The 27868-nt window shown below is 47.7% G+C and overlaps 1 pseudogene across 1 annotated transcript; it reads right to left on the bottom strand.

Annotated features, from left to right (window-relative positions):
• Positions 1–28: 28 nt before the first annotated feature.
• Rpl37-ps2 (ribosomal protein L37, pseudogene 2) lies at positions 29–27298 on the bottom strand (annotated as a pseudogene). The gene is made up of 3 exons (XR_010061177.1): positions 27011–27298; positions 14259–14377; positions 29–4689 (listed from the first exon to the last, which is right to left on the bottom strand). The product of XR_010061177.1 is annotated as a ribosomal protein L37, pseudogene 2 (transcript).
• Between the last annotated feature and the right edge of the window lie 570 nt (positions 27299–27868).

Raw genomic sequence — 27868 nt, 5'->3', positions numbered from 1 at the left:
TGCCACGACTCCCGGATTTTCATTATAGTTTAATGTGTGTGTGTGTGTGTGTGTGTGTGTGTGTACACGCATGCATGCATGCATGCATGTATGTTCACAGGAAGCACACTGAGGGCTGAGGATAACTTTTAGGGGCCAGTCATTCCTTTCTACCATGCTATAGGTCCAGGACATCAAAGGGATATTCAGACTTGGTGACAAATGCCTTTATCCTGAGTCATCTTGCCAGCCCAATGTGGCCCTTCCTGCCACATCACATGCATACATACATGCATCACAGTGCACACATGGAGGTCAGAGGACACCTTGCAAGGACCAGTTGTCTCCTTCCATTGAATTTGTCCTTTCCTCAGCTGGGCAGTGAGAGGCCAGGGTTAGATGGGTGCTGAAAAACTTAAGGACTTCCCAGTCCTGACATGGCCTAACCAAGGGAGGGAGGAATGGTGCCCACAGGACTGCTGACTGAGGAAGCATGGGAACCACTGCCGGGCGTCACTACAAGGTTTCAATCCTGAGTTCAGGCAGGGCAAAAAGAATCTCCAAGGCTCCTTTACGCACAGTTCCCTGAGACTGGGTAAAAGTACTGTGGCCATTACTTCTAGGCCTAAAGGCCATCCCTAAAAAGGCAGAGCTGGAAGGACCTACTGAAGAATGGACGGAATGAAGAGCAAACAGCAGAATGTGTGGGTCAGCTGGGAGGCTGTGCCTGGCTCGTGTTTGGGCAGTGAAAGCCTGGCTCTCTGCAGGCAGGGGTTCCATGACCCATCCTCTGGGTCTACTCCCCCCGGTGACAGCAGACATCCTTCTCACCCTGCCAGCCCTCCCCACATTACTGGATTCTGTTTGGATACCTGTGCTCCTGCCCAGGCTTTCAGACAGGAAGGGCCATACTGGCTCTTCTGACCCATTGATGTGTTTTATACTGCCTTGTGTACCCTACCCCCTCCTGCAGCTCCCCTTGGGGACAGAAGGGGGCCATAACAGAATCAGAGCCAGAGGATTAATTGAGTCAAGTATGGAGACCCAGGCTGGGGACAGCAAGTACGAAACACACGAGATCTCCCTCGAGTCAGTGGAATGATTCAACATGGTGAGGCACTGAGTTCAATCCCTGGGACAAATACAATGGAAGGAGAGGTCTGGCCCTTGCAAGGTGTCCTCTGACCTCCATGTGTGCACTGTGATGCATGCATGTGTGCATGTGTGTGCACCATAAATAAATAAATAAATAAATAAATAAATAAATAAATAAAGATAAATAAATGTAATTCTAAAGCCACAACACATCAGGTCTTCCTAGCTTTCTTTGGGTCCCTAGCATTTGTTAGCCAGTTTTCTCCTCGTCTATAAAGCTGGATGATTGTGTGCTTGCTGTCCTTCCCCCTCCTCCTCCATCTCAATACCCATAATACAGTATTTTTGGACTGATGTGGACTTGGTACCTGAAACCATGACCCCTAGACAGAGGGCCTTCTCTAAAATGGCTGCATTTATTCCTGTCCAAATCAAATTTTTAAAATGCAATGAGACTTTGTCTTGGAACATCAACAGGAATCTTAAAGGTGACGAGTGTTCGTTGGGAGCCGTAGCAGCCAGGTCACTATGCTGTCTGCGCCAACCCAAACACCAATTTCCCTTCAACAGCAGACTTGAGGGAGAGCTGATAGTGGACACGGACCCTTCCAATCTCTCCCCCAACCCCTCTTGTCATCAGACAAGAAACCCAGGCAGTAGCTGCCCACAGTGGATGGCAGGTGAGGGCCATTGAGTACCCAGGCTACTAAAAGATGCTGTCGGGGTTGGGGATTTGGCTCAGTGGTAGAGCGCTTGCCTAGGAAGCGCAAGGCCCTGGGTTCGGTCCCCAGCTCCAAAAAAAAGAACCAAAAAAAAAAAAAAAAAAAAAGATGCTGTCAACACAACCGTAGAAACCATTGTGAGACCCCAACATTCATGTGAAGGAGTTCCCGCGTCACCAAGGGAAGCTGTGTGTCACTTGCTATGAACTCAAGAGTTCACACATAGCACAAACAGTCCTGTGACCACAGGTAATCACTACCTCCATTTATTGAGCTCCTACTATGCACGGGGCCTCGGGGTGCTGGGGTTTGTGTCTGACATCATCTCTAATCCCTCAAACAACCCGCAGAGGTGGTTATTATTATGGCTATTTTTAGACAAAGAACTGAGGCTCAGGGAGATGCGCCATCTTGCTCTCGGTCACACTCACGTGTGCACAAATCTGAGCTGGGCCTGCTGTACTCCAAAGTTTGACTCTTGTTTCTGAAACAAAGAGGTCCTTTCTGTTTTCTTCTGACGGTTCTGGGGCCACCGAGCACTGTAACAAGTGTAGTGCAGAAGCTTTGGGGGTCCAAAGGTGAATCAGACCACCCCACCCCCGAAGTTCACATCTCTTGGGAAAAACATCTCAAACCATGCACAACAGAAGGAATGGGTTCACCTGTGGTGAGCAGAAAGCCAGCAGGTGTGCTGACTTTTATGTATTTTATTATGGGCCCAGGGCATGACATTCAGTCCCCTATGGTCACTGGCCTCCAGCGTCCGTGTCACTCCATGTGGACACTGAGGAGAATGAGGAAGCACAGGCAGGTCCAGTAATCCTCCTGACCATCCCTCCATTGGCGCCCCTGTCACACCTGGCATCTTACTGAGCTCCCCTACCCTGAGGAGGTTAGTGTCACTTTACAGACACAGAGAGACGGGTCTACCAAGATCAAGAAAACAGCCCAGGTTAGCACGCAGAGTGTGTGTGCTCTCTCTAGAGCACAGGCTTCCTTGGAGGTGTGCAGATGTGACAAAGGGCAGTGCAGACAAGGAACCTCCTGCAGGGGAAAGCCAAAGACCTGGAAGGAGACCAGGGGAACCTGGTGCAGCTGTCTAAGGCAGCGACCGAAGCTCTGCTACTTGGTCCACCTCTGGACGACAGAATAGCAGAGGGAAACTGCTTGGGAGGGGCAGAGTAGGTCAGAATGTTCCAAAGTCGTATCAGAGCCCTAGTGAACTCCCAGCATCCACCCCCAACATACCCTGACCTCCTCCCTACAGCCCTACTTCTCCACAGCCGTGTTAGAGACTCACTTCCTCAGCTCTGCCAGTCCAGCCGGCTCTCGCCCAGCCCTCTTCCTGCCTCCTCTGCTCCCGGGGACTCTAGGTAACAGGCTCAGGCGCCTCCCACTCCCCACGAGCATCAGCAGGTGAGTCGGATGAGGGATGAGTCGCTGGAAGAGACCAGGAGAACTGGAAAGACTTGAGTCCCTTCTGCCAGCGGCACAGTCTGCCAGCGGTAATAACAGAGCAAAGGACCGGGCCCACCTGGGACTCAGGGAAGAAGAGTGCAGGCTGGCCACCCCCAGCCTGCGCAAACACAACCCTGCCACTTAGGGCCTCGCCCAGAAGCAAGAGGGCCCTGCAGACAGGGGGTCTCTGTTTCATTTCATAAAAATAAAATAGCCCTATACTTCTACACTCCCTGGGGAGTTCGAAGAGGTTCCTGTTAGAACCAGTACCTGTATAACTGATGGATGGGGTCTAGAATGGGACATCAACATGTATCTCTACCACGTACCTTTTTCATTTCTGTCTTTTAAGACAGGGTCTTACTATGTAATCCTGGCTGGCCTGGGACTTGATTATGTAGCAGAGGCTGGCCTTGAACTCACAGAGATCTGCCTGCCTCTGCCTCTAAGTGCTTTAACATCAGGCAGATTTAATGTTGTTGTTTGTTTTTCCTGGAGACCAGGATTAAGTCAGGTCTCCAATCCACTTGGTTATCATACTGAATATGACAAGTTCTTGGACAAAAAAAGATGGCAAGTAGATAAAATCCCCTAGTACAGGTTGGGATGGGAAGTTTTCACATAGCCATAAGGAAAATAACACACACACACACACACACACACACACACACACACACACACACACACAAACCACACATGGCAGCTCACAATTGCATCCCAGCCTTGGGAGTGGAGGGAGAAGGATCAGAATTATTCAAGGCCACCCTCAGCTATGTAGTGGGTTTAGCAACCGGCCTGGGCTACATATCTCAAAAAATACAATCAATCAGTGATAAAAAAATAAAGAAACCAAAACTAAGTGTGGTGGAACAGGCCTTTAATCCCAGAGCTCAGGAGACAGAGGGAAATGTGTCTGAGAGTCTGAGGTTAGCCTGGTCTACCCAGCAAGTTTTGAGCCTGCCAAGGCTACATAGTGAGACCATACCTTGAAAGAAAGAAAGAAAAGAAAGAAAGAAAGAAGGAAAGAAAAGAAGGAAGGAAGGAAGGAAGGAAGAAAGCAAGCAAGCAAGCCAGCAAATCGAGTAAACTATTATTTTTAAACCAGAACATTTATTTTATGACTGATCGAATCCTCAAGAAGAACTGGTTGCTGCAACAGCTGCCCTCTTAGGTTTAGGTGTTGTTCCTTCACGGAACCCGTGTCTGAATCTGTGGTAGACAATCTTTGGATACCTCACCAGCCCAGCCCGGTAGCGTTTCCTCTCTTAGCTTGGCGCTCCAGTTATCCTGTCTGTTGCACTTGGCAGGGCAACCACGGTTGCCACAAGTCAACTTCTGAAGGTGGTAGGCCTTAGAGCCACAGCAGCGGAGGCACAGAATGTGCGTCTTATTGCGACGATTTCCAAAGGATGATGTTCCTTTTGTCATCTTGCTTCTGCCACCGAAGCCAAAGAGAACAGAAGACGGTTTGGTTTTTTGTTGTTTTGTTTTGTATTTTGGAGACGTTTAGAGTTTCATACTCTGTGGTCTTGGCTGGCCCTGAACTCACAAAGCTACACCTGCCTCTGCCTTCTGTGTGCTGGGAAAAGGTCTGTGCAAGACGTCAGCTTATACATTTTATAAGAGAAGTATACATATGCTGTTAATAAAAGGAGTGTAGTGATGTGTGCTTGTAATCCCAGGAGGAGGGAGGAAGAACTGGCTGCCACGAGGCCAGCCTGAGCTACCTCATGAGACATTAGCTCAAGAAAAACAAAAAGGAGAACTGAGCAAAACCAAACAAAAAGCTGCTTATGTATCAGCACTTGACAGGTGGAGAGGAGCGGCTCAAGAGGTCCTCAACAGGAGGGAGTTTAAGACCAACCTGGGCTGAAACCCAACAACAGAACAGTAACGGGATTGGCTTTGGTCGGTGACTGCAATCCCAGGCTAAACCATGAGGAATGACGAGTGAGTGTGAGTCCCGGGTTAGCCTGGGGTACCTCGAGACTCTGTTTCAAAAGTAAATAAGTACTAGGCTGCACCAAGCCACAGCTTCATCAAGGTTGACTTTCGAGAAGGAGCTTCACTTTCCGAGTCTCGGCATCCGTAAACTACTGTGCCCAGAGAGCTGACTAAAGTTCACGGCTTTGGAACTACAAACACCTAAACACATTGAATGTTACAACCGAAGACATTCTATTTTTATTTATGTCTGGCAAGAACGACAAGCAAGCTGGTGAGGTCACATTTATGGGAGCAGCTGGGAGTGAGGGCAGATTCTTCCACATACAGTTCAAGCAGATTCCTGAATCCCCAGGTCCAAAATAATACAAAGGAGGACGCTCACCCTGAGCTCAAAAGACAGTGATTGGCAGCCTCGAGGAAAGTGTTAAAGGCCCTGATGAGACAGCCCAAGTAGCCAAGTACTGGGCACAGGAGAAGAAAAGCAAGACGAAATACAGACCGGTGGCCTCCTTCACCCAGACTTGTTTACTGATGCTTTGGCAAAATGCTTGGGGGCTGAGTTGGGTGGACCAAGGATGCCAAGGCTTGTCATCTAAGGAGTCTGGGAGAGGCTGGGCGGTGATTCCGGTTAGATGGGTCCCCACCCTGCACGAGGCAGGTAGGCAGGTGAATCATAAGCCCCTCTTGTTCAGAGCCGCTCATCGGGTTCTGACGGCCCACTCTCAGCTTTCACGGCATGGTCCTGAACAGCCTTCTAATGCTGACCTCAGACTGCCTAACTGAAATGGATTTGCCACGGCCACAATTAGAGACTCTCAACTGTGGCACTCTTAAAAGAGAAGCATGAGCAGCAACTCAATTATCCTTTAACTGGGATTCTTTATCTTTAGAACGTCTCCCTGTGGTTCCTCTGGATTTGAATGTGTGGCAAGCCTCGTCTCTGCCCTGAGTGGTCAGATTAAAAGCACGCATTACCACACATCGAATGAGACTTCCTTTTACCTTTGGCTCTTTCAATGACGCCCCATCCACCTTTTCCTAGTTGTGAATTCTTTTAATCATTCCTCAGTTTCCCCTACCTCATTTCCCTTCTCCCTCCTCTCTCTCCAGCCAGATCTGGTCCCTGAGGCTCTTCCTGCCACAGGCACCTGCAACCCAGAGCCTTCTCATGCCAGGTATTCTGAGTTCAAGCACAGGGAACTCAGGGTGAGGAGCTACCCAGCCTTTTTGTCTGGGGCCACCAAGACCGAGTACCCTCCCTCCATTGGTCACTCCATTTCCCAGTTCACCCAGTGAGACTACACTTTTCTCCCAGTTTACCTGTCAGCTCTCCCCACTCCCCCACTGCTCTCTGTCCCGTGGGAGTCCTGGGTTTTATCTCCCCCTGGCTAGTGCTGACATGGCCTGGACTGAAAGCGCACTCTGTAGCAAGTGAACTGAACAGCGCAGGATGCTGCTCTCAAAGGTGGACACAGGCAGCAAGGGTCAGCTTTGCTGGGTTCTTCTGGTTCAGCTGCTGCCTCTCTGGTCCAGGCTTTCCTGTTTACCTTCCCCCTCCCCCATATCCCATGGCATGTGAGACCTGGGCAGGATGGGAGTTCTTCCTGTCTCTTTTGTGCCTTAGAACCCTACCCACTATGTTTTTTTTCTAATCCAAATCTTATTTCGAAATCTCCTGCCAGAGGGGTTTCCCAGTCCCTCCCAGGTTTGAATCAGTGCTGATCACAGCACTCCTGAATGAGGAGTAGAGGTGTTAGGTGGGATTGGCCTGGCACCAGGCCCTGAGGACACTCCTGTGTATACACTCATCCTACAAGCAGCATCTAGACAGACAGCCTTATTCCCTAGCTCCTGTTCTCAGAAGGAAAACCAGGTAGGTTTGAGCAAAGACCAAGGACTGGCTGGAGGGCAGAGAGCAGCCTGGTCATGTTCCTCTCCTGGAGCCACAGCTTCAGGTTGTCTACACCAGGGGATCCTCTCCTGGTAGTGACCAGATCCTCTTCCATGATGTCTAATGACAGCAATTCTGCCTTTTAGTTTCCCACCTGTGGCTTAGCATGTCCCATTTTTAGACTTATCCCCAGGAGTAGTGCCTACTCTGGAGAAATTATAAACCTGGTCTGACTCTCATGTGCTGCCTGTCCTGTGGCTGAGGGTCTTGCTATTCTCCACAAGTGAGGACCCTGAGGGCGAGTCCAGGGTGAGAGGATCACCTCCACATCTGTGTTCTAGCCACAGACTCCATTCAACCTCTTTTTTTGTTTGGTTATTTTGAGTCAGAGTCTCATAAAGTTGAGACCGGCCTCGAACTCACTCTATAGCTGGAAACAACCTCTACCCTGCTCAGAGCCTTGCTTCTGTATCTTCCTCAAAGAGCCAGGTCTTTTGTGCAAATGAAAACATGGTAGACAAAATGGCCATCTGGCTATCCTGGAGGTTCCTGCCCCTCTCACCCAGGCAAATGCTGCTGACTGGGATTTAGGCTTTCTTCTCTCTTCCTGGATATCAATGGTGGACACGGACGCCATGGCAAGTTTGTCCTAGTACAGGGTATCACTCTTGCTTCACTTGGCTGAGTCCTGAGTCCAAAGCACCCAGTTGTCTGGCAGTGACCACTTCAGGGGAGCAACATTCTAGCCCCACCCCCTACATACCTATGTGCACATACACATACCCTCCATGACAAGGGCCTGGCTTTCCAGGAGAGGCAAGTGTCCAAGTGAAAAGGTAAGGTCCATTCTTGGCCCAAGGGTGTCTCATGGTAATTGCAAAGAAGGAAGAGACACATGGAAAGACAGGGGAGACAGCGTGGCCCTCATCTTCCTGGACTAGGGCTTTGGGGGAATTACTGGTTATTGTTCTTGACTAAACCCTCCCCCAGTATCCTGGAAGCATAGATCCATGAGTACTGGCCTAGCACACCCAGATCCCAGGGCCAATCTTCAGCACCACAAAAATAATAATACACTGGCGTGTACCTCTGCTACGCATTAATTGCCTGGCATGCATGAGGCTCTAGTGCCCCACAAAAAGAAAATAAAAAAAAAAAGAAAACCCAGGCATGGGGGTGCACATCTTTAATCAGTCTAGCACTTGGCAAGCAGAGGCAAGAAGATCCGAAATTCAAAGTCATCCTCATCCAAATAGAGGGTTCTAGGCCAGAGAGGGATACATGATAATTTGTCTAAAACAAAAACAAAGCAAAATAAAAAATAAAACATTATAATTAGGGATGAATAGAAGACACTCAGTATTAGTCTCTGGCTTCTACACATACACAAAACTGAAGAAGATCCCTTACCACCATGCACACATGTGAGTCGCAGACATCTGTGCTGGCACAACACATATAGGGAAGAAAGGGGGGGAGGGAGGGAAAGAGAGGGAGAGAGAGAGAGAGAGAGAGAGAGAGAGAGAGAGAGAGAGAGAGACCCTTAGTTTCTAAGAAAATAACTAAGTAAAGGAGGGGAGCCAGGCCTGTGAGGTGACTCAAAGGGTCTTCACCTACTCAGCAGCGCTTGCTGCAAAGTGTGACGACCCCAGAATCTACATAGTAGAAAGAAAACTACTCCCCCAAGTTGTACTCTGACCACACATGTGATTAACACACACACATACACACATCTTTTAAAAATGTTTTTAGATTTATTATTTCCTTCTGTGTAGTGTTTTGCCTTTAATACATGTAAGTGCTTGGGGCCAGGGAGGTCAGAAAGTGGCATCGGATCCCATGGAACTGCAGTTACAGATGATTGCCAGCCATCGTGTGTGTACTGGGAACTGAGCTGGGGTCCTCTACAAAATCAATAAATGCCCTTAACCAGGAGCCACCTCTCCAGGCCACACACATTTTTTTAAATGTAACAACAAAGAAGTCTGGGATGTTGCTTACATAGTGTGTCCCTTGCCCTAGAGTGAATCCAAGTACTGATGAGAGAGAGAGAGTGAACATGTGTGTGATTGGGGTGATGAGAGAGTGAACATGTGTGTGATTGGGGTGGTGGTGAGAGAGTGTACATGTGTGTGATTGGGGTGGTGAGAGAGAGAGTGAACATGTGTGTGATTGGGGTGGTGGTGAGAGAGTGAACATGTGTGTGATTGGGGTGGTGGTGAGAGAGTGTACATGTGTGTGATTGGGGTGGTGAGAGAGAGAGTGTACATGTGTGTGATTAGGCCAGTGGCTCTTGAGGATCAGGGTTAAAAGACTACATTACACTGCTGCTGAGTGGACCTGGCTCAGCTCCTAGCCCATGTTGGACAGCTCACAACTACCCGAAGCTCCAAGACCAAAGGGATGTCAAGGCTCCATGCTCTGCGGTCCCTGCACTCACAGTGCACAGCCATGCAGTGCTTGCATTCGCATGCACATACACAAACATGCAGCTAAAACTTAAAATATTTCTAAGTGCAGGTCCTTTACTACCCCTGAGGTACTCAGGTGAAGGAGACATTTGACAGGCCTTACACGTCACAAGCTGAATGGAGGGCTAGTATAGCGAGGCCTGCCAAAGGCCATGTGTCTGTCTGTGCTGTTGGTCAGGCAGCCTCACCCACAAAGCCCAGTGCCATGGTGGTTAAGGCTCGTGGATGCCTTCGTGTTCCTGGACTCCTGGCTGTCTTGGAAAGAGGGATTTGTGCCTCACTAGGGTGTGGGGTGAAGAGGTTAACCATTTCCCTGCTGCCTCCCCTTTGAAAACATCTCATAAAGGTGTGTCAGAGGAAACAGGCTTCTGATCCCACCTATCATTAGCTCCTGAGACAGGCGGAAGCTCGTTTACCTCAGAGATGGAGAAGAGCAAAAGTGGCAGAAGTGCTTTGCCTTTTGAAGATAAGGCTGTTGACATCAAGTCAGGAAAAACCAACTCTGACACAGGACCATTTGTAGCAACTGGGTACCATGTCATACTTGTCTTGAGCACCGTCCCCAAGCCAGAAGATGGAAAATCTAGACAGCGGGGAGGGGTTGTGAGGAGACCTAGGTATGATGGTGAGCCTGCTACAGCCTGCTTGAAGTAATCCACAGGATGATTGCTAACCTCTACGTAGACCTGAAAATATCCAAGGGAAGGAGGGAGGGAGGGAGGGAGGGAGGGAGAAGAGAAGAGAGAGGAGAAGGAAGAGAGCAAAACTCTTCTTGTTTCCCACATAAGGGAACGGGGCTGGGCATGGTAGCGTATGTCTCGCAATGCTAGCACACGGGACATCAAGGCAGGAGGGCGGCCGACAGTCTCAGGCCATTGTGACATAGCTCAACTGGCAAAGTGCTCCCATCCTAGCACGCACAAAGCACGGGTTTGATCCTGACCTTGTAAATCCGTACATAAGGCTTCACGCCTATAATCTCAGTGCTTGACGGGCAGAGTCAGGAGGACCAGAGGTTGAGGGTCACCCCCTTGCTACACAGTGAGTCTGACGCCAGTCTGGACTACATAAGACTCCATAGAAAGGAAGCAAGGACGGTTAGGAGGGAGGAAGGAAGGATGCAAGAGGAAGGGAGGGAGGGAGGGAGGGAGGAACAAAAGGAAGAAGGGAGGGAGAAACAGAAGGAGGAAGGGAGGGAGGAACAGAAGTTGGGAGTGAGGAATGTAGGAATGGATACACATGCCTATAATCTCAGTGCTTGGGAGACTGAACCAGAAAAACCACCAAGACTGAAAGTCAGCCTGACTACGTAGTGAATTTAAGGCCAACTTGAGTTACAGAGGAAGACTCTGTCTAAATAGATAGATAACATTATATAGACATATACTGCGGGGTTGGGGATTTAGCTCAGTGGTAGAGCACTTGCCTAGCAAGCACAAGGCCCTGGGTTCAGTTCCCAGCTCCGAAAAGAAAAAAAAAAGAAAAGAAAAGAAAAGAAAAGAAAAAAAAAACCCATATACTGATTATGGCATATTTATTAAATAATAGAAATAAATAAATAGAAGGCTTCCCAGGGAAAGGCGCTTGCTGCTAAGACTGATGACCTGAGTTCTATCCTTGGGACCCGCATGGCAGAATAAAAGAACTGCCCCTGGCCAGTGTCCTCTGGCCTCCACATCTGTGCTGTGGCACACATGCCCACAGCTACACCACATCCTCACACACAGTTAGAGAACCAGGAGGAACGGGTGAGCCAGCCTCCTGCTACTGTGAAGGCAGGATGAAGTACAAATAAAACCCTGTTCCTGGCTCCGCCGCCAAAGACAACATGAATGTGTGTGTGTGTGTGTGTGTGCGCGTGTGTGAGAGAGAGAGAGAAAGAGTGTGACTTATGTGAACGAGTGTGAATATGTGTGTAAATGTGTGTGAATGTGTGTTAATGTGTGTGTGAATGTGTGAGTGTGTGTCTATGTGTGTGAGTGAGTGTGTGTAAATGTGTGTGAATGTGTTGTTAACGTGTGTGTGAATACGTGAGTGTGTGTCTATGTGTGTGAGTGTGTGTGTAAATGTGTGTGAGTGTGTGTGAATACGTGAGTGTGTGTCTATGTGTGTGTGTAAATGTGTGTGAATGTGTTGTTAATGTGTGTGTGAATACGTGAGTGTGTGTCTATGTGTGTGAGTGTGTAAATGTGTGTGAATGTGTGTTAATGTGTGTGTGAATATGTGAGTGTGTGTCTATGTGTGTGAGTGAGTGTGTGTGTGTCTGAATGTGTATGTGTCTATGTGTGTGAGTGTGTGTGAGTGTGTGTGTCTATGTGTGTGAGTGTGTGTGTGAGTGTGTGTGTGAGTGTGTGTCTATGTGTGTGAGTGTGTGTGTGAATGTGTGAGTGTGTGTCTATGTGTGTGAGTGTGTGTATTGAGTGTGTGTGTGTGAATGTGTGTCTATGTGTGTGAGTGTGTGTCTATGTGTGTGTGTCTGTGTGTCTGTGAGAAACAGAAAGTGTGTGAATGAGTGTGAGAGTATGTGTGTGTCTATGTGTGTGAGTGAGTGTGTGTGTGTGTGTATAGGGTAAGGTTCAACTCCTAACGCCAGCAGTCTCTTATGGTTCAGACTGATGTCAAGACTTTGGCTGAACTTGAACCACTCCCCCATCCTGTGGCCCAAAAGATACCAAGCCAGAAATCACTCCGCCCTGCCTTCTATGAACTGTAAATAACAGGGACGCTCGCTGGAGTAATTAGAAGAAACTGCTGGCCAAGAGCTCCGAGAAGGGTTAGGTGTGGCTTGAAGTACTCTGTGTATTTTCGCTAAGCCAAACATGTAGCCAGTCAAAAATACACGTCGTTTAATGAGCTTATAAACTTGGAGTGACTCTTCACATCTTATAGTGAGGTCTAGGGTTCAAGCATCTCAGCATCAAAGGCCTACTGCATGGTATTCCGCCCTGACCACTTCCTCCAGCCTATATGCAGCTTCTCCCTCAGAGTATTCTTCTGCCCAGTTAGCTGACTGGCCCAGACAATCCAACCTCCAACGTTGGTGAAGGAGGAAAGGACTCTGGACAAGTTGTCTGCTGTCTTAGCCTTCCCTTTCCTCCCTCCTTCACCTGACCAAGAGTCTCACAAGGCACTGGCACCCTGCCAACCTCCTATCCTCTCACAGGAGAAGAGCACATCTGAGTTAGATTCATCAGCTCGCCCTGGCTCTCCGATCCGGAGTTCCAAGAGCTCTAGTTTAAGCCATTGTGCACTTCTGGTTCCTTTCCAGCGTTTCCTTTCTATATTGTTTTTAAGTGGTGAGGGAGCTGAATAGAGGTGTACAGCATCTTGCTGACAGGGTGAGTCTAGGGCAGGAAACACCCTATAGCAACTGTTCCACACGTGACTTGAGTTTGTCACAGCCTCTGGGGCTCCTCTTGAGGTTGCAGTAGGTGAGGCAACTTGTCTGTGGCTTCCCTGGCCACAGTTGGATTTCCTGATCTTCCCTTGCATTTTCTTCCCCAGATTTAAGATTGGGTCTGTTTCTCTGCCTCCCTCTACTTCTGATCCATGCTAACCTAGAAGCAGAGGCAGAACGGATCTCCAGATGAACACTCTTTTCAGAGCTATGGGTGACCTTGCTGTCCCACACCATACAACTATCTACTAATTAAACAGTCAGGCAACATTATAATCAGGTCAGCTACATGTACTGATTTGAGACTTTGGCTCCATTCCTTTCTCTCCAGGATTTGAGCATCAAGAGAGAATTTCTCAATGATCCAACAGTGCAATTTCTCACACACCAAGTGGACTCCTTAACCTGTCTAAACCAACCCTGACAGTCTAGGACTTGTGGCATCTGCCCCAATATCCAAGCTTTTCCTGTGACCTTTTGTTTTTCTGCTTTCCAAACTCTGTTGTTCATATTGGACTCCCTGTGCCTTCAAAAGTAGAACCTAGGGACCAGAAAAACATTCAGTAGGTAAAAATGCCTGCCACCAAGCCTGATGCCATGGTAAATTCAATCTCCAGGGCCCGAATGGTGAAAGGAGAGATTGGACTCCTGCTTGTTTTCCTTTGCCCAATGCATGCACATACACATACACACACACACAGACACACACACATACACACACACACAGACACACACACACATAGACACAGACACACACACAGACACACAGACACACACACACAGACACACACACATACATACACAGACACACACACACAGACACACACATACACACACATATACACAGACACACACAGACACACACACAGACACACACAGACACACACACAGACACACACACAGACACACAGATACACACATATACACAAACACACACAGACACAGACACACACACAGATACACACACACACACAGACACACAGATACACACACACAGACACACAGATACACAGAGAGAGAGAGAGAGAGAAAGAGAGAGAGAGAGAGACTATTAATTATTTGATAAAGAGAAGACCTAATCTTATATGCACTGGATTTTGGAAAACCATCAGGACATGCTAAAAATTCATGACACAAAAGTTCCTCACCCCCATCCCTGAACCAGTTGAATCACATTTGTCCCTTCTGTAAGATGGCATGACTCCATGAGACAGGCAACTAGGATCTGTGTTTCCTCCTCCCAACAACAGCCTAGAGGTGACAGCCCCTCCAGGAGAGAGTGCCACCTCAACCCCTACCTTTGATTCAGAGGAAGGCCTCAGGAAAGGGTGCTCTGTGATGTAAGAGGCCAGGTGCAAGTGCGGAAGGGTGTCAGGAGAACGCCTGTCGAGCAGGTCTGGTCTAGAAGTCTTAGGAACTAAAGGACAAAAGAGAAACAGTTGAAATTCAGACTACCCTTCCTTCAGACTCATCCTCATAGCACGCATATATATATGTTTTGGTTTTTTGGGTTTTTTTGAGTTTGTGACACTCACACGTACCCTTTTCCCATCCTTTTCTCAGAGGAGAGCACCAGGCTCTGACTTGTCCCACCTTAGGTCAGATGGGTCAATGGGCCAGTGGGTGGACTGCTCTGTTTGTAGACACCAGATACACGTAAAGAGCACTACAGATGCTCTCTCAGCATGTTGGGATCCACAGTCCACACTGGCTTCTGGCATCTGCCCTTATTTGGGAGAGGGACTGCTTGGTTATCTTTTCAAAACAGAATCACATGTAACCCAGGATGATCTCAAACTCCCTACAGAGCCAAGGATGGCCTCGAACTCCTAAACTAATTGTCTCCACCTCTCTGGAGCTGAGATTGCACAATATGATTTACCACAAGTGGCCCCTTGACCCCAAAAGGCTCATCTCCAGTTAGATTAGAAGACCCTTGATATTTTTGGTCAAGACTTGCCACTGGTAGCAGGCACTCAGCCTTACTTTATCCCTCTTCCCCAGTGCTGGCCGGAGAGCCCTCACACGGGTGAGTAGGCCCAGCATGGGCCACCGTAAAGTTGAATTCTCTGACAGTGCTCTCCTGAGCTTGCTTGCCTCAGCAGAATCCAGCAGGAGCAGGGCACTCTTTCCAGACTGGTCCCCACCACACACAGCTCCTTTTCCTCTCATTCTCATCTTTGATTTTTCTTTTATTGCCAAATAAAAAGTTTGCCACCTCAACAACAAAAAGGAAGACTGATTTCTCCCCTGATACATCAAAAATCCTTTAAGGTTTTATAAACACAAGTAATTACTACAAAGGGTTGGGGTTATAAGGGAAGAAATGGAATCAAAAGCTGGCCGTGGAGCACTCTGGGGACTCCCGTCTCTGCCAGCCCACCCTTGCCAGCCAGTCCGAAGGGAAAGGCTTGTGGTTGCTGACAGGTCTCTGAGATGCCTACAGTTTTAGAATTGACAACTGATAGGTGATCTAACAAAGGCCATTGTGTCTTCTGTCTGAGAAACAGAGACTGTCCCAGAAATCAGAGGGCACCTGGTTCTGCACAGGACAGCTCCGAGAAAAGGCCATCCTTTGCCACCTGCAGCTCAGACAAAGGTCTTCATGTTGTCCCCCCTTGCTCTCTCTCTCTCCAGCCTATTTTCTCCTTGGACACCAGGTTCATTAGAGCAGATACTGAAACAGGTAAAGCCAAGCAATTTATCTACACTTTGCATTCTCAGTTCCATTGGCTCCCTCACTTAGGAGATGAGTTAGCAGGAAATGAATTTTCTCCACATCTGCTAGCTCTGAGCAGGAGGAAAGTCTTATGGTCTTGTATCAAACTGGCTCTTTCCGGATTAAAAAGTAATTATTCCAAAAGACGGCTTTATGGTTAAAATTAAACTAGCTAAAAGCTATTAGAACCTGGACTTTGAACAAATGCCAAAGAGGGCGTTCTGGGCATCTTTTGAGAAAGGGGAGGAACTCACTAGAAAGAAGAACTCTTAAACAAATGAACATATTAAAAAAAAAATAGGGAAAACGCTGAAACCTGTTCCACCACCCTCCCTCGGTTAGTGGCACCTCTACCATTAGGAAAGCGAAACCAGCGGTGGGTGGGGTGCAACAGTTGCCAGGTCATCCTGCCTGGAGAAACCCAAGATTGTGCCTACATGAGAGACGTGCAGCCAAGGCACAGAGGCAACAACCAGTCGGCAATCTGCGTCGCTCTTTGGCTGGGCATCGGGCACGGGGACTGAATGAGGCAGGTCCGAGTGTCTGTGGTCACTGGCTCACTGTTTGAAGTGACTTCAGTGACTTGCCCTGGTTTGTTATTCCACACTTTGATTAACAAGCAGCTAGGAAAACATAAGAGGGCACTAGTGTGCAAGAAAAAGCCCCAGGCGCTGAAAGCTTGCTGGGTCAGGAGTACTGGAGTCCTAGTGGGTGTGGGGGGGCAGGGACCGGAGCACTGCATCTGGTAGAGTCAAGACGGTTCCGCAGCGCCCTCTGCTGGTCGACTGCGACCACACCTGAGGCTGGAAGTTTTCCTTCTCAGCCTGCCCTCTGTTGGACAAAAATGCTTTCTACCTTCACCAGGCCTTAGAATACAAGTGGTGTTAGGAATATCTGGTAGGGGAGGTGGGAGGTATCACGTCCACATCCAGACAATGGTAATGGTGGTCACACTCTTGACCCCAGTTTATGTTTGGGGCTGTTCTCCAGGGCAAAAGAAAATGCTCATGACTTTCTGTTTCCACCCTCACATGGTCCGGCTCATTTCCTTGGAAGATCTTTCTCCCCAGTGTCCATCAAAAAAAAACAAAAAACAAAAACAAAACAAGGGCTGGTGGGATGGCTCAGTGGTTTAAGAGCATTGACTGCTCTTCCAGAGGTCCCGAGTTCAATTCCCAGCAACCACATGGTGGCTCACAACCATCTGTAATGGGATCCGATGCCCTCTTCTGGTATGTCTGAAGACAGCTACAGTGTTGTACTCAAAATAAAAAGTGAATAAATAAAAAGTGTTTTAAAAAAACAAAAACAAAAACAAAAAAAATCAGTCACAGCCTATAAGAATTTCAGTTATTGGGGGCTGGAGAGATGGCTCAGTGGTTAAGTGCACTGACTGCTTGTCTAGAGGTCCTGAGTTCAAATCCCAGCAATCACATGGTGGCTCACAACCATTCGTAATGGGATCTGGTGCCCTTTTCTGTTGCATCTGAGGACAGCTACAGAGCACATAATAAAAAAACAAACAAACAAACAAAAAAAACCTTGGGGTTGGGGATTTAGCTCAGTGGTAGAGCGCTTGCTTAGCAAACGCAAGGCCCTGGGTTCGGTCCCCAGGTCCAAAAAAAGGAAAGAAAAAAATCTTTAAAAATAATAATTTCAGCTGTCTTGTTCACAAATTGACCTTCACTTCTTCCATCCCAGGGCTAGCAAATGTTAGGAGAGCAGTCTGGCTCTCCTAACTTCCCAACTTCCCTCTTCTCCCCGAGATAGGCAGGTCTGGAACTCACCCACATCAGTCTCCTGGGTAGCACGGATTACAGGCCTGCATCACCATGCTGGGTCAAAAGTATTTTTTTTTTAATTTTTTTGGACAGATGAGCCAACAGTTAAGAACACTTGCTGCTCTTGCAGAAAGCACAGGTTTGGTTCTCAGAACCACAAGGTGGCTCACAACCATCTATAACTCTAGTTCTAAAATGTCAGATTTCCTCTTCTGGCCTCCACGGGCACCAGGCACTCACATAATTCACAGACAAACACACAGTCAAAACTCATACACATAAAGTAAAATAAACTGCGTTACACTATTTATCTGTGTGTGGGGAGGCTCTCTGGTGTAGCTCTGCAGGAATCCGCTGTCTCCCTCCACTCTGTGGGTTTCAGGAATGGAACATTTTACCTCCTGAGCCATTGTACTGGCTCCCATGGGTATAACACAATTTTCTTCTTTCCCTCTTTCCTTCCTTCCCTATTCCCAGGGCCTCCTGTATCCCAGGCTGGCCTTGCTATCATGTATCACATGACCATGTAGGCAACACGACTTTAAACCTCTCATCCTCCTGCGCCCACACCTCAGTGCTGGAACTATCGGCATGCTCTACCTCACCGAATTTACCAGAGTGGGGACTGCACCCAGGCACTCTGCCAACTGGGCTCCATCCCCGGCCCCCAGCCTTTCCCACAAGTGTACAGCATAGTTTAACTTGCTGTCAACTATACGCTCGGTGTATAAAACTCCTACTAGCCTCTCCATGTCCTGGATAAACAGTCATTGCTGTATCCTTAGAACCTACATACCACAGTGCCCAGGGGAGCAGTATGTAGGTGTTTGGTAAAATATCTGTTGAATCAAGCGTCGATGAATCATAGGAACTGGAATATGACAGCCGGAAATGGAAGTAACAAGGTCCCACAGCCTGGGAGGAGGAATTCTATCTCAGGAGAGGCGCTACAGTGGCATGTGTTTTTCATTCCTGCACTTGAAAGGCTGAAGCAGGTAGAACTCTGTGTGGTCAGCCTGGGCTACATGGTGGGTTCTAGGCCGGCCAGAGTTACACGGTGAGACCCTGTCTCCCGCAGCATATGCTACCCCAGCTCCATGAGGGGCTGAGGAGATGGCTCAGCAGTTACAAGCTCTAGTTGTACAAGCCTAAGAACTTCATTTCAATCTCTGGCTCCTGACACCCACAGCGGAAGGGGAGGACTGACTCCGAAAAGTTGTCATCTGACTTCCTCATGTGCACCACGATACACGCAGGCTGCGGCACACATAATATGCCCTCACCTCCACGTGTGTAAACATACACACTAGTAATGCATTTTTTTTTTTTTGGTTCTTTTTTTCGGAGCTGGGGACGGAACCCAGGGCCTTGCGCTTCCTAGGTAAGCGCTCTACCACTGAGCTAAATCCCCAGCCCCAGTAATGCATTTTAATATGGGGCTGGGAGGCATCTTCGAGGTTGAGCACTGGACAGCATGTGTGACGCCATATGTTCAGTCTCAAAGCAAACAGACAGAGCAGGGGAGCAGGCCTTTCATCTTGAACTAGAGTTTGAAACATATTTTGAACCCGCGAGGTGCTAGTTTCACAACACAGCAAATGCACTAACTGCCACGAGACTGTAGCTTTAAAACGCTAATTATATGTTACATGAACTCCACATCAATAATAAAAAATGAAAGGACAGGATTGTAATGTAATAATTATGATCTTTGACCAGTAGACATTACAAGTCCTTGAGGAAGTCTGCATGAACAGCACGGCTCTCCTGCAGCCTCGTGGTTTACACAAATGGTTTACTGAAGAGAATCCCTCCAGCACACCACAAGTGCACACGGGAAATAGGTAACGTGTGATAATCCCAGTGAGCCCAGACACACACCCTGTCAAATGCCCCACACGGGCTGCCCGCCGCCCCCATTTCTTTCTCAGTCTGCTCAGTGACAAGTCATTCATCAGAAAGCTCTTCCTAAGAACAATCTTCCTCCCCTTCACCCTTTAGGCTGCTTGATTTTTTGTTTGCCTCTTGGATTGCTTTGTTTTTGTTTTTAAGGTATAGACTTTTTTTTTTTTGGTTCTTTTTTTCGGAGCTGGGGACCGAACCCAGGGCCTTGTGCTTCCTAGGTAAGCGCTCTACCACTGAGCTAAATCCCCAGCCCAGGTATAGACTTTTTATGTAGCCTTGGCTGTCCTAGAGCTGCTTGACTTGTAGACCAGGCTGGCCTCAAAGTCACAAACATTTGTCTGCCTCTGCCTCCTAAGTGCTAGGACTTAAATGCATTAACATTACATTTTTTTCTCTTATGTTATATGTGTGGGTGTCTGCCTGCCTTGTCTTTGTGCATCATGCGTGCCTAGTATACAAGGAGATGTGAAGAGGGTGTTGGACCCCTGGAACTGGAACTACAAACAGTTGTGAGCCACCATGTGGATGCTGGGAACCAAACTCTAGTCCTTGGCATAAGCAGCAAATGTTCTTTGGGATGTTTTGTTTTGTTTTTCAAGACATTTTCTGCATATCCCTGGCTGTCCTGAACTCACTTTGTAGACCAGGTTGTCCCTGAACTCAGAGATCAGCTTGCTTCTGTTTTAACCACTGAGCCAGCTCCCCAACCTGATGCTGCCCGAAATGATTTCAGCAGAACTGGGCTGTTTGTCCATCTGGTTCTAGTTCTATGAGTATCCTGACATGCCTAGTGGTGCCAGATGACACAGGATGAATTCTTGTTAAATACATGGAGAGAGCTTTGCCATGGACCTGCCAAGACCTTTAAGAGGGGCTGTATTTTTGATGAAACACCCCCAACACAAAATGTCACTGAGATTCAAAAGTAAACAGCAAATAATGACAAAAGCCAGGCGACGATGTCACACACCTTTAGTCCCAGCACTCGGAAGGCAGAGGCAGATAGATCTCTGAGTTTGAGGCCAGCCTAGTCTACAGCATGAGTTCTAGGGCAGCCAGGGCTACACAAACAAACTGCCAAACAAACAAACAAACAAACAAAACAAAACAAAACAAAACCAACCAACAATCAAACAAACCAAATATCCAGCTATGGAGACTGAAACCCAGCTCTGCCGGGTTCAGTCCTGGCTTGGGCTCCTGCTGTCCTCAGCTCTGTGGGTGTATTAACCTCCTCATGTCAGGCTCTGATCTGGATCTGTGAGACAACAAGGGAGTGAGGAGAGAACTCTCCCAAGAACAGCGTAGGAATGACCCTAGCAGTCAGGGCATCACAAGAGATGAGCAGGACATAGACACTGGAGAGGCTTCAGAGTCCAGCGAGGAGGGGTAAGGTCTCACAAAACCCTTGTAATCTGGACAGAGATGCTCCCTGACACCCAACCGACATGGGCCTCAGTTTGTCCCAGGGGAAAGCTTGCAGGGCAGGCCTCTAGAGGTTGAGTGATATATTGCAACAGGGGAGATAACCATTGTGGGATACAAAATAAGCCTCTGAGACACAGGGGACCCCAAAATCAAGGCCAGTGACCTCTTCTGCAGTCTCAGAGCTACACAGCCACTACGAGACCAGAATCTGGGAGAACAAGCCCCTGTACTCTAGTGTCGGCTGAACTCGCATCTGCTCCAGTCTGCCTGCCTCAGGGCAGCTCCCCGGGAGCAGGCAAACTCACACAAGGAGGAAAACATGACCATCTCTCCAGCTGACTGTGGCCTGAGTGTGGTGTCCCTGCTACACTTTAAAACACTCAAGCTCATGAAACCAGAAAGCTTCTGTCAGGCAACAGATACCGTCAATAGGACAAAATGGCAGCCTACAGAATGGGAAAAGATTTTCACCAACCCCACATCTGACAGAGGACAAATATCAAGATATATATAAAGAAACTCAAGAAACTAGATGTCAAGAAAACAAATAATCCAGTTAAATATGGAGTACAGATTTAAACAGAATTCTTTCTTTTTTTTTTTTTTTTTTTCGGAGCTGGGGACCGAACCCAGGGCCTTGCGCTTGCTAGGCAAGCGCTCTACCGCTGAGCTAAGTCCCCAACCCCAACAGAATTCTTGATAGAGGACACCAAAATGACTGAAAAAAAATGTTCAGCATCCTTAGCTATTAGGGAAATGCAAATTAAAATTATCTTGACATTCTGTCTTATATCTATCCGAATGGCTAAGATCAATAACACAAGTGACAGTTAATGCTGGTGAGGATGTGGAGCAAGGAGAACGCTCCTCCATGGTTGGTGGGCCTGCAAACTTGTACAGCTACTTTGGAAATCAAAATAGCATTTTCTCAGAAATTGAGAATTGATCTGCCTCAAGACCCAGCTATACCATTCTTGGGCACACCCAGAGGAGGCTCCATCCTACCACAGGACACTTGTTCAACTGTTCATAGCTGCTTTTTTGTTTGTTTGTTTGTTTGTTATTTGTTTTTTGCAGACAGGCTTTCCCTGTGTAGTCCTGGCTGTCCTGGAACTCAATCTGTAGACCAGGCTAGCCTCAAACTCAGAGATCCACCTGCCTCTGCCTCCTGAGTGTTGGGGTTAAAGGCATGAGCCACCACCACACTTCTCATAGCAGCTTTATTCATAATAGCCAGAAACTGGATACAACCTAGATGTCCCTCAACCAAAGAATGAATAAAGAAAATGTGTTATAGTCACACAATGCAGTGCGATTCAACTGTTAAAGACAATGACATCATGAAATCTGCAGGCAAATGGATGGAAGTAGAAAAAAAAAAAAAATCATCCCGAGTGAGGAAACCCAGACCCATGACAAACATGATGTGCACACACTTATAAGTGGGCATTAGCTGTTACTAAAGGACAATCATGCTACAATCCACAGACCAAGAGAGGCTAAGTAACAAGAAGGGCTCGAGGTGGGGGACTCAGGGATCTCCCTGGGAAGGAGAAATAGATTTTGCAAGTGGACTGGGGGCAGGAGGGATGGAGGGAGAGAGTACTGGGAGGGAAGACTGGAACTGGGGGGCATTTGGAGGGCTATGTGAAAACCCAGTGCAGTGGGAACTCCCAGGAGTCTATGAGGGTGACCCTCATAGATCCTAGTAATTGGGGATATGAAGCCTGAACCAGCCATTTTCTATAACGAGGCAAGGACTTCCCACAGTGGGATTGAGACATCAATACAGCCACAAAACCTTCAGCCTACAATCTGTCCTGCCTGCAAGATGTGCTGGGGCAATGGTGGCCCAGAACTGGTGGGAGTGGCCAAGCAATGATTGGTCCAACTTGAGGCCCACATGAGAGGGAGTCGGTGACTGACACTGTGCGGAGCGAGGGTCAGGAACCAGAGCTGGGCAGTCTAGAGACCCAGGGTAGAACCAAAAAGGACTTGGGGGAGGGGAAGAGGGGGAAGGCAATGAAATGACTGCTTAACGATATACTCTGCTATACTCATAGATCAGTGCCCAACCCGACTGCCAGCAGAGAGGCAATCAATGGGAGCAGTTAGAGACACCCACAGCCGAACACTCGGCAGAGCCAGGGGAATCCTGCAGAAGGTGGGAAGGACTGTAGGAGCCAGAGGGATCAAGGTCCACAAGAACGCCTGCAGGTCAGGCACTCAGCCCCTCACACTGTGATTCACAACCATTTGTAACTCCAGTTCCTAGAGATCTAATGCCCTTTTCTGACTCTGAGGGCACCAGACATGCTCACAGACATAGATGCAGGCAAAACACTCATACACATAAAATAAAATAATCTGAACAGTAATTTTTTTTGTTTTTTTGCTGAACAGTAATTTTTAAAAACTTCATAATAATAAAGTATCTAGCTTGACAAAATTATCTGTTTGCCAACCTGGATCTTGAACTTTCACTCCATATGCAGGAACATGTTGCCAAGGTTAAGTAAAATATAAAACTTCTTAAGAACATGTTGAAATTGGGTCTCTAAAGAAAATGTTCAGCTGTCTGAACTGTGGAAGGCACCATCATGTACATCTATACAAGTCCGTCCCCCCAAAACTTCCTTAGAAAATAGCCAGTCTACAGCTCAAAACCTAGAAGATGATCCATCACAAACAAAGAAACAAACAGCAAGGACAACAATCTCACCACAATTGTCTGCCCCTCCTTTTGCCATTTTCCATGCCTAGCTACATTTGTTTCTCTTCTTTCGTTTGGATTTTGAGACAGGGTCTTCCTAGATACACCAGGCTGGTCTAGAACTCAGTGAGTTTCCCTCCCTCAGTCTCCAAGAGCCCGGGGGGATCACAGCATGAACCAATCTGCCTGTTGCTATATTGTAGTTTAAAAACATTTTTTTCACACTGAGCGGGTCTTGCCCAGGCTGACCTCAAACTCACAGAGATTCACCTGCCTCTGTCTCCCAAGTGCTGGGACTAAAGGTGTGCAATGGTCACTTTGGGCCTCTGCTGCTTTTGATCAGTGCTGACCTCAGGAACGACGGCCATTCATTCCCTTTTGTTCTGAAGTAGCTGTCATAACCCTGCTCCACATGAGTACTGAACACTCCCCCCCCCCCTTTTTTTTTCTTTCAGTTCTCACAGCATGAAGGAAAAGGGGAACAAAACAAACAAAGCATGGGTCTGGTCTCACATTCACTCAAACTCAGAAAGGATGCTGAGGCAGGAAGGCGGGCCTAGGCCCAACACTGATTAAAGTGCAGACTGACATCTAAGCCACACTCAGGTTCCTCTAACTGTGGAACACTGGTGCAAACACGGCAGAGGTGGGCAGGGACCCAGGGGGGCTGGAGCATCCAGGTGAAGGGACCAGACAGTTGTCTACATCTGTTGCATGGGTCTGATGCGGCCAAGTATCTGTTTTCTCCAGGAAATCCAGAAACCTAAATTTTACTGTGAATTTCTAAATTTTTGTTTTGTTTGTCTATAAATTTTAATTATTTTAAAATATAAAAGTTTTTAAATTTTAATTGTTAAAAGTTAATTAGTTCCTGAAAATGATCCCCATATAACATGTCTGTGACTAGAACTACTACCCAAGAGCCTGGCTGTATGCGTTTGGGCTCAGCGAACAGCTCTAGGCCTATCTACCAAGCATTAAATGTTGCAGCTGCTTCTCTCCCTTCCCCTCTACTTTATGTTTTGTTGTTGTTGTTTGTTTGTGTTTTTTAAGACAAGATCTCATATAGGCTAGACTCAAATTCATTACCTATCCAAGGATGACTTTAAACCCCTTATCCTTCCTTCAGCTCCTGAGTGCTGAGATTACAGGTTCCACCACACAGTTTCTAACTGCTTCCCTGGGAGCTGACCTGACCGGGGATAAAAAGAAGAGGCCCTGAACAGGTTTAAAAATCCTATTCAGGGGGTTGGGGATTTAGCTCAGTGGTAGAGTGTTTGCCTAGCAAGTGCAAGGCCCTGGGTTCGGTCCCCAGCTCTGAAAAAAAGAAAAGAAAAAAAAAATCCTATTCAGAGCCAGAAAGTGTAGTGCACACCATTAATCCCAGCACTTAGGAAGCAGAGCTAGCCTGGGCTACAGAGTGAGTTCCAAGACAGCCAGGGCTGTGAAAAAAAACATCTAACCAACCAAGCAACCAACTAACCAACCAAGCAACCAACTAACCAACCATCTAACCAACCAACCAACCAAAAAAACCCAGCTGGAAACAAAAGAAAGCCAGAAGCCACAGCACACACCTGTAATCCTAACACTCCTACAGAGATAACAAGCTGAGATAGGAAGTCTCCTGAAAGGCTGAGAGCCAACAACCCTGAAGGTCATAGCCCAGTGGAGACAAGAACCCTGCTACAACGAGGTGTAAAGCAGTGATCCACCCCCAAGAGCTGTCCTCTTGACAGCCATACCTCCTGTGACTCTCTCTCTCTCTCATACACACACACACACACACACACACACACACACACACACACACACACACACCTAAGTAAATTAAACCCCACAATCTCTCCCCAAGGCTGTCTCTTGAGGCCGCCCTGAGGTGCGCATCAGCCAGCCTGTGAGCTGGGTGCCTCCTCCCTCACCACTTATCCACAATGAATGAGCAAGGCTTGCTTGAATACTTTGGTTTTGGTATTTGTTTGTTTGTTTGTTTGTTTTGGTTTTGGTGTTTGTTTTGGGAGGGTTGGGGGCTGTTGAAACAGGGTTTCTTTGTGTAGCACTGGCTGTCCAGGAACTCATTCTGTAGACCAGGCTGGCCTCAAACTCAGAGACCTGCCAGTCTTCGCCTCCCCAGTGCTGACATTAAAGGTGTGTGTCACCACTGCCTGGCTTTGAATAGGATTCTTCTTTTTTCTTTTTTTCGGAGCTGAGAACCGAACCCAGGCCCTTTGCCTAGCAAGCGCTCTACCACTGAGCTAAATCCCCAACCCTGAATAGGATTTTTTTTTTTAAAGATTTATTTATTTATTATATATGAGTACACTGTAGCTGTCTTCAGACACACCAGAAGAGGGCATCAGATCTCTTTACAGATGGTTGTGAGCCACCATGTGGTTGCTGGGAATTGAACTCAGGACCTCTGGAAGAGTAGTCGGGTGCTCTTAACCTCTGAGCCACCTCTCCAGCCCCTGAATAGGATTTTTAAACCTGTTCAAAACCTCTCTTCTTTTTATTCCCGGTCTTGCCTTAGTCCACGCCCTGCCCTCTCCACCCTGGACCACTACAAAGATCTGATTTCCTACTTTGAGTGGCCCCTCCCCTGGGCCCAGGAGGTTCCATCTCTAGGCTTAGTCAATTCCATCAGTGAAATACAGGTCTGCCGCTGTCACACTCCCTGTCACCGACAGAACAAAGTCTAAGTCCTCTCATCAAGGCTCTTCCCATGTCAACATCTGCTGGGCCCGGACAACATCGCTCCTGCTGTGGCTGTACCAGATCCTCTCCATGCCCGTTCCCGAAATCCACTGGGCTCCCATCACAGGCGGGCATCAGCACACTCTTTCTGCCTAGACAATCTGTCCTCCATGGTCACCTGTATGGTCCCTGCTCCTTTTTATTCTTCATTATTTTCTCAAAGTCAGGGTCTCACTACAAAGCCCTGGCTGGCCTAGAACTCTCCAAGTAAACCAGACTGGTCTTCATTTCACAGAGATCCACCTGCCTCTGCCTCCTGGGTGCTACTACGGCTGGCCCTTCTTACCCTTGTAACTTCAGTCCTGAGCCACATACTGAGACCTTGTCTTGAAGAAAAGAAAGAAAGAAAAAGAAACCAGATCACTGGAAATATTCAAAAGGAAAAAAAATCAGAAACACATAAAATCACTCGGAAGTCCTTAATCCCCAAATGTGTGAATTTCGGCTGACTTTAGCAGAATAGGGTATTATATACACAAACCCATCCAGATGAAATGTTATGGCCCTGTTATCTCAGCCGCTTGGGAAGCTGAGGCTGACAGTCATGAGTTAAGTGCCAAACTAGGCAACATAGCAAGAGCCTTCCAAATAAAATAAGGGCTGGGTGTAGAATGTACACTTTTTAATCCCAGCAGCTTGGAGGCAGAAGCAAGGGGATCTCTGTGAGTTCAGAGCCAGCCTGGTCTACATAGAAGTTCCAGGCCAGCCTGAGCTACATAGTGAAACAATAAACTCAGTAAACAAACAAACCTAGACAACCCAACACAGCTCACTGACGAGGCAGGTGACACCCGTCGACAGCTCACTGACGAGGCAGGTGACACTTGTCCAGCTTGACTGTCGCTGGTTTGTGGGGGCTGGTGGAATGCATCTGATATCTCGGGTGAGTCATCCAGCCTCCGCGCAACAGAAACCCGGTGACTCATCAGAGTCCACACTTCCTCAAGTGTAGGCCATTTCCCATACAAGGGCAAACGCTGAGTCTTCTCCTTGTGCCTAAGAAGACGCCTCAAAGAGAGGACAACACTTCACTCGCAGACTCACCAGAGGAGTCTTCAGACGACGGTCTCAGGTACGCATAGGCCTGAAGAAGAAAAGAAACATTAGTACTTTTTTGAATTTATGTCCTTTCTTTTTTTTTTTTAAATTATTTATTCAATGTATGTGAGCACAATGACACAGACACACCAGAAGAGGGCATCAGATCCCCTTACAGATGGTTGTGAGCCATCATGTGGTTGCTGGAGTTGAACTCAGGACCTCTGGAAGAGCAGTCAGTGCTCTTAACCACTGAGCCATCTCCCCAGCCCCTTATGTCCTTTCTTTAAAAGACGTTTTTATGTATATGAGTATTTTATATACGCACACATCCATACCCCACGTGTGTGCAGTGCCTGAGGAAGTCAGAAGAGGGCATCTGAACTGAAAGTACAGATGGTTGTGAGCCACCATGTGGGTGCTGTGCTTGAACCCCACCCAATCTCCTGAAAGAGCAGCCAGTGCCCTGAACGGTTGAGCTGTACCCAGAGCCCCTGCATTTATATTCACAAAATTGCCACTGAAGTGATCCTTTTGCAAACTTTGCTAACTGAATGGAAGGGTTGTTTA

This window comes from Rattus norvegicus, chromosome 1, assembly GCF_036323735.1.
Source record: "Rattus norvegicus strain BN/NHsdMcwi chromosome 1, GRCr8, whole genome shotgun sequence".
Taxonomy (NCBI): Eukaryota; Metazoa; Chordata; class Mammalia; order Rodentia; family Muridae; genus Rattus; species Rattus norvegicus.
Note: the sequence above shows the minus strand (reverse complement) of the source record. Positions and strands in the feature narration are given on the sequence as shown.